General features: G+C 49.7%; 1 long non-coding RNA gene across 1 annotated transcript; it reads left to right on the top strand.

The window, feature by feature from the left end:
• The first annotated feature begins 3,196 nt into the window (after window positions 1-3,196).
• On the top strand, window positions 3,197-3,842 carry LOC142563130 (uncharacterized). The gene is made up of 2 exons (XR_012824305.1): window positions 3,197-3,547; window positions 3,643-3,842. It is a non-coding gene; the product is annotated as an uncharacterized LOC142563130 (long non-coding RNA).
• The last annotated feature ends 3,509 nt before the right edge of the window (window positions 3,843-7,351 follow it).

A 7,351-nucleotide genomic window follows, 5' to 3' on the forward strand; every position in this document is an offset into this window, starting at 1 on the left:
CGGATTCCGAGAAGGATGGGCCGACGGCTGCATAGGATACCCCGGCATTTGACTTCGAAGCGTCTGTGTAGAACTCTGCACAGGAATGCTTGTGCTGGAGTTCTAGGAAATGCATTCTGATTTCGGCCTCAGGAGCGTGCTTTGTAACTTTTATAAAGGATATGTCACATTGTATCACCTTCCACTCCCAAGGAGGTAAGAGCTTGATTGTGTGCATTAAGCGATGCTCGAGGAGTGGGACATGCATTTCATTGCTGAGCTCCTTCACACGCAGCGAAAAAGGCTGCCTTATGGAGGGACGGTTGCTGAAAAGTGTAGCACACGTCATATCGGTAACGGTATCAAAACATGGGTGTTCAGGATTGGAGCGTACTTTAAGGAAATATGTAAAGCTGTTGTATGATCTCTGTAGGTGGAGAGACCATTCATTCGATTCGGCATATAAGCTTTCAATTGGGCTTGTTCTGAAAGCGCCCGTGGCTAAACGGATGCCTAGATGGTGAACCGGGTCTAATATCTTTAGCGCGCTTGGGGCGGCAGAGTTATATACCACGGCACCATAATCTAATCGTGACCGGATGAGGCTCTTATACAGATTCATTAGGCACTTCCTGTCACTACCCCACGTAGTCTGGGATAGAAGTTTCATTAGGTTCATTGTTTTCAGACACTTTTCTTTGAGTTGTTTAATGTGTGGGACGAAAGTGAGTCTATTGTCGAGTATAATACCTAGAAATTTGTGCTCTTTGTTTACAGGAATCTGTTGTCCACACATTTGTAAGCAAGGATCCGGAACTAGGCCTCTCTTCCTTGTGAACAGGACACAAGAACTTTTTTGAGGATTGATTTTAAAACCATTTTTCTCTGCCCACCCTGACACCTTGTTCAAACCATGCTGTACCTGCCTCTCGCATACTGCAAGGTTACAGGATTTGAAGCCTATTTGAATGTCGTCCACATAGACGGAATACAAAATGGCTGGTGGTAAGGACGCACGAAGCGTTGTCATTTTAACAATAAAAAGTGTGCAACTGAGCACGCCTCCCTGGGGTACACCAGTTTCTTGTGTAAATGGACGTGACAGCACATTGCCGACTTTCACCCGGAAGGTACGATTGGACAAGTAGCTTTTTATTACGTTGAGCATATTATCATGAATGCCCATTTCCGATAAGTCTCGCAAGATGCCGTATCGCCACGTTGTGTCATACGCCTTTTCCATATCGAGAAATATCGAGAGGAAGAACTGTTTATGTATAAAGGCGTCCCGGATATTTGTTTCAATACGTACAAGATGGTCGGTTGTGGAGCGCCCTTCTCGGAAGCCACACTGATAGGGATCAAGCATTTTGTTCTGTTCAAGGAAATGGATCAGTCGCCGATTTATCATTTTTTCAAATACCTTACACATGCAACTTGTGAGGGCTATCGGGCGGTAGCTTGCCACTGATGAAGGATCTTTGCCTTGTTTTAGAACAGGGATCACAATGGCTTCTTTCCATGCGGTCGGAAGGTACCCTGCGTCCCAGATAGTGTTGAAAAGTGTAAGTAGTGTCACTTGCGTGTCATTGTGTAAGTTTTTCAGCATTTCGTACATGATTCTATCAGATCCTGGTGCGGAGCTCTTGCATGCGCTCAAGGCAGCTCTCAATTCGGCAATACTGAAAGGACGGTTGTAAGGCTGATTCTCTCGGCTTTTTCTTGTTAAAGGCTTACGTTCTTCTATTTCTTTATATATGAGAAAAGATTGCGAATAATTGTTTGAACTTGACACGCTCTGAAAGTGCTCCGCAAGTGAGTCTGCCTGATCTTGCAGTGTATCGCCTTGTGTATTTACCAGAGGGAGTGAATATGTTTGTCGCCCTCTAATTCTATTTACTCTGTTCCAGACTTTGGCCTCGTCTGTAAACGAGTTAATGCTCGATAAATACTTCTGCCAGCTTTCTCTTCTGGCCTGTCGGCGGGTTCTCCTGCCTTGGGATTTTACTTGCTTAAAGTTGACTAGATTCTCTGCAGTGGGGGAAGCGCGTAGCAACCCCCACGCTTTGTTTTGTTTCTTACGAGCGATCCTGCAGTCTTCGTTCCACCACGGGACCCGCCGTTTACATGCCAAGCCATGTGCTTCTGATATGCATTTAGATGCCATGTCTATAATGAAGGCTGTGAGATACTGCACAGCAGCATCAATTCCTAGACAAGACATGTCATTCCATGAGATATTAGTTAAGTTTCGGAACTTCTCCCAGTCGGCTGTATCGATCTTCCACCTAGGAGCCTGTGGTAGAGATTCGTTTTCTTTATGTGTTTTTAGCAGTATGGGGAAGTGGTCGCTTCCATAAGGATTCTTGGTGACTTCCCATTCGAGTTCAGACAGCATACAAGGGGAAACTAGGCTGAGGTCAATTGAAGAATATGTTCTGGTTGCGAGAGAATAATATGTGGGTGTCTTCTTATTGAGCAGACACGCACCGGACGAAAAAAGGAACTGTTCAACGAGGCGACCTCGCGCATCGATACGAGAGTCTCCCCACAGGGAGCTGTGCGCATTGAAGTCGCCAAGAACAACATAGGGTTCTGGCAGTTCATCTATAAAGGACTGAAATTCATGTTTAGTTAATTTGTAATGCGGGGGTATATAAAGCGAGCAAATAGTGATGAGTTTGTTTAGCAGAACAACTCGTACCGCCACTGCTTCAAGGGGCGTTCGAAGCTGTAAAGGTTGACATGCTATACTTTTATGAGTGAGAATCGCAACACCACCCGATGATGCGATGGCATCATCGCGATCTTTGCGAAACGTAACATACGTACGGAGAAAGTTTGCGTGTCTGGATTTTAAATGTGTTTCCTGTAAACACAGCACTTTTGGATTGTGTTTGTGGATAAGTTCTTGCAAATCATCAAGGTTTCTAAGGAGACCTCTGATGTTCCATTGTATGATTTGTGTATCCATATTTAATGTAAATTGGTGCTGTGTATACGGAAACAGAAATAACTCATTAGATTACAGGGCTCTTGCGAGGCCCTGTAACCGGGGTTTTGCCTTTTTTGGAGCGTTCGAGGGAACCTCGCCGCTCCTTAGGCGCTTGGTGCGCCGTGGGGATAGGAGTTGTGTCCATTGCCTCTTGTGAGGCGCCGGACACGCGCTCTTGCGAGCGAGAAGTTTTTCGGGAGAGTATCACCTTGGAAGGCAAGACCCCTGCGCCCACCAGCCCGGAGGTCGATGGGGCTCCCTGTGTAATTTGGCTGCGCCGGCTGTTGCCAGCGCTGGGAGGGGCCGGGGAGGTCGAGGCAGCCTCGGCTGCGCCTACCTTCGGGGCCACTATCGGTACTGCGGGATCGCTGCGTGTAGCGCAGGTTGCCACAGATAACTCTTGTGGGACCGGCAACCCAAGGGTAGCCTGGCCTGTTTGCTGGTTGGATGGAGTAGGCTCACCTACTTCCACCCTGGGGGCAGGAGCCAAAGGTGCCTGCTCGCTGCACGCGGGCAGGGCACTCGGCGATTGCCGCTGCGACGCTGCCCCCCGACGCGCCGCATCAGCATAAGGTGTGTTGTGGAATGGAGAGCACCTTTTACGGGCTTCCTTAAATGAAATGTTTTCTTTGACTTTGAGGGTAACTATTTCTTTTTCTTTCTTCCAGTTCGGACAGGAGCGTGAGTAGGCTGGATGGTCACCACTGCAGTTCACACAGTGAGGTGTGCCACTGCAGTTGTCTGAGGGGTGGCCCTGGACTCCACACTTTGCACAAGTTATTTGACCACGGCAGCTCTGCGAGCCATGGCCGAACCTCTGACATTTGAAACATCGTCTAGGGTTGGGGATAAATGGTCGTACATTTAACCTGATGTATCCTGTTTCAATGGTGTCTGGCAGCACGCTGGATGAAAATGTTAGGATAAGATGTTTAGTGGGGATGTCCTTGTTGTCTCGTCTAATTGTAATACGTTTTACGTCAGTAACATTTTGTTCTTTCCACCCTTCCAGGAGTTCAGTTTCTGTCAGGTCTAGGAGGTCTGCCTCTGACACGACTCCCCGTGAGCTATTCATTGTGCGGTGTTGTGTAACAGAAATAGGAATGTTACCAAATGTCAGGAGACTGCCAAGCTTCTCGTACTGATGTTTCTGAGGGATCTCAAGGAGAAGGTCCCCGCTAGCCATTTTCGTTACCTTATAACCTGACCCTAAGGCTTCGGTCAAAGATTTTGCTACGGTGAATGGCGAAATGAATCTGGCTTGCTTTTCAGGATTTTCACTATGGACAACATGGTACTTCGGGTAGTTCTCTTTTATGCGGGTCAAACATGTGCTGAAGTCTTCGGTGCGTCCCCTCTTCTGAGGGTGACGATCAAGTAGGCGGGGAAATGCGGGTGTTCCCATGGTATTTCGGTTCGTTTTCGGCAGCAATGGCGGCCACCCACCACGGAGCCCAACATGGGGACGCTGCAGGTCTTAACGCGTAAGGCTGCAAGCGCCAACCGTACATTGCCACTATAACCTAATATATTTTACCCAAGGGAGGGCAGATACACAAGGTTAACCCTTGCCGCCGTGAAGAAAGGAAGTAATAAGAAGTGAGGAGAAGACAGGAAAGATGTAAAAGTGGGAGAAAAAGACGAAGATTGGAGAGGAGGACAGGAAAAGGCGACTGCCGATTTCCTCCAGGTGGGTCAGTCTGGAGGTGCCGTCTATGTGAAGCCGAGGCCGAAGAGGCGTGTTGCCTCCGCCGGGGGGCCTTAAAGGTCCAAACGCCCGGCATCGGCTCAACCTCCAGGATCCCCTTTTCCCCAGACACGGCTAAGCCGCGCACGGCTACACGCGGGAGGGTCCAACCCTCGTGTGCTCGGGTACGTGGTGGCGCAACGCACCAAACGCCTGCTGACGCAGACGCCCCTGCGGGGGGCTAAAAATTAATCTGCAGAAAACTAAACGTTTAACAGTCTCGGAAGAGAACAGCAGTTTACGATAGGTAGCGAGGCACACGAAGTGGTAAGGGAATGCATCTACTTAGGGCAGATAGTGACCGCGGATCAATGCTACAAAGTGAGAACGCAAACGAAGACAGAAAAAACCGCGTTCGCCGTGATGCAAGACTGACATCATCACACGTGCGGAGCTTATTCAGAACGTCTGGAAAAAGGGTTTTCACTGAATAAACGGGCGCAGTGTTCGCGTTCTTGTGTGAGCGTTATTATGCTCCTGGCCGTCCGGCCGGATGCCGTACATGCCCGGTAGCAGTCATGACATTGGTGACGAGCACCGAACCAGCACCTTGATGACGGCGAACACTCCTGACATGGCGTACCAAGTTCTACAGTTCCACGACGCCAAGGACATGTAGTCGTCGTACTGCATCAGAGTTGAGTAATATTTTGAGGGTAACGGCATCGTTGACGACGTTACAAAAAGAGCGTTCTCATCGCTGCACTGGGTTCGAAGCCTATCGACGTGCTGAGTGGGCGTTGTGCCCCGCGGAAGGTGAGCGAGTTAACCTATGCGGAAGCGGTTACCATTCTCGAAGAATTTTACGCACCCATGCCAAATGAGAGAGCGGCAAGCTTCTAGTTCTTTACCTGCATTCAAACCTCAGCAGTTTATTGTGCAGCTTCGACGCCTGGCTGGTAAATGCAACTTCGGGACCATGTTGAACCGCCTGCTAAGAGACAAGGTCGTGAGCGGTATTCACAGCAGTGACGTGTAGAAGGCACTGCTTTCTCACCCGAAACTGACGTTGCAGGAGGCAGAAAACACCATGCTCGCAGCAGAGGCTGCACGACAGAGTGTTCCGCTTATGAAACAGATGGAATCAACTAAAGAGCTCGAGCTTCACAGGCTAGCGGGCGATAGACTGCAGCAACAGGCAGTAAAAACGTGCAGTCAGGCGAGTGGATCGTCTAAAGGCTGTCACCGGTGTGGGGGAAGCCGCGTGCACGGTGAGGCTGCTTGTACCTTAAACACGCCAAATGTTTCAACTGTTGGGAAAAGGGACACCTAGCTACCGCGTGTCCATCTAAAGGAAAGCGGCCGCAGCAAAGCTTGGCAATGAGCAGCGGTGCAATAGAAAACGCCGAAGCCGAGCTCATCGCGCAGTTGCATGCACTAAAGCCGCAACCAACCGCAGATAGCGGACTCGTCAGCCCGGTACGACGCATTTTTTTTGCTGGGGTGGAGCCGACATCGTGATGAAAATCGACACCGGCTCCTCCGTGTGCGTGATGTCCTGGGACGTTTACTGCCAACATCGCAAAAGCCGACCCTGCCTTCAAAAATCCAGCCTGAGGTTGTCATGCTACTTGGGTCCATTCCCTATAGCCGGGAAGCGAACGCTCCCAGTTTCATACTGCAGCACGACTGTTACGGCGTAAGTCACAGTTGTTCGCGTCTCCGGACCGAGCCTGTGCGGCCGTGATCTCATATAGGCATTGAACAACGAAGGGCCGGCGGTTTTGAGCGTGCCCAGCATAAAGAAGTAAGGTCTAAACTTGCAAGCTATCCTGTGTGAGTACGAAGACGTATTTGGACCGGAAACTGGGTCTGTTCAAGGTTCCACCCGCTCATCTACACATGAATAAGGATGTGGTTCTAAAGTTCTTCAAAGTCAGGCCACTTCCAGATGCAATGCGAGAAAAGGTTTCTAACGAGCTGGACTGTCTTGGTAAATCCGAAATACTGTCCCCAGTGGCTCACTCGCAGTGGGTGACGGTGATAGTTCCGGTAAAGAAGAAAGACGAAACAGCTCGATTGTGTCGCGATTACAAGCTAACGGTAAACGCCAGCCGTGTGACAGAGCAGTACCCACTCCCGGTAATCAATGACCTTTTTGCTGCACTGCAGGAGGGTGATGTTTACAGCACGTTGGACCTTCGAGACGCCTACTACCAGGTTCCCCGCGATAAGCAGTCAAAGACGCTGACTGTCATTAACACACATCGGGGATTATCCTGCTTTAATCGCCTGCCATTTGGTGTGTCTTCTGCCCCAGCTATCTTTCAGTGAATAATGGACAGCGTCCTGAGCGGATTGCCCAGAGTCCAGGCGTACTTGGACGACGTTCTGAAGCAGAATGATGGCGGAAAGAACCTCATTGCAGCTCTCCAGCGCTTTCGAGAGTACGGCGTCAAGCTCAGGAAGGACAAGTGCACCTTCAGGATGCCTGAGGTTTTGTACTTTGGCCACAACATCAGTACGGGAGGGCTGCACCCTCCGGAGAAGAACATGGACGCTATCATGAAGGCGCGAACAGCCAAGAACGTGAGTGAACTGCGTTCCTACTTGGGTCTTCTGACGTATTACAACAAGTTCCTTCCCAATAAGGCCAGTCTGCTATCCCCGTTCTACGACTTGCTAACGAA

The sequence above is a fragment of the Dermacentor variabilis genome, chromosome 11 (genome assembly GCF_050947875.1).
Source record: "Dermacentor variabilis isolate Ectoservices chromosome 11, ASM5094787v1, whole genome shotgun sequence".
In the NCBI taxonomy this organism is placed as follows: domain Eukaryota; kingdom Metazoa; phylum Arthropoda; class Arachnida; order Ixodida; family Ixodidae; genus Dermacentor; species Dermacentor variabilis.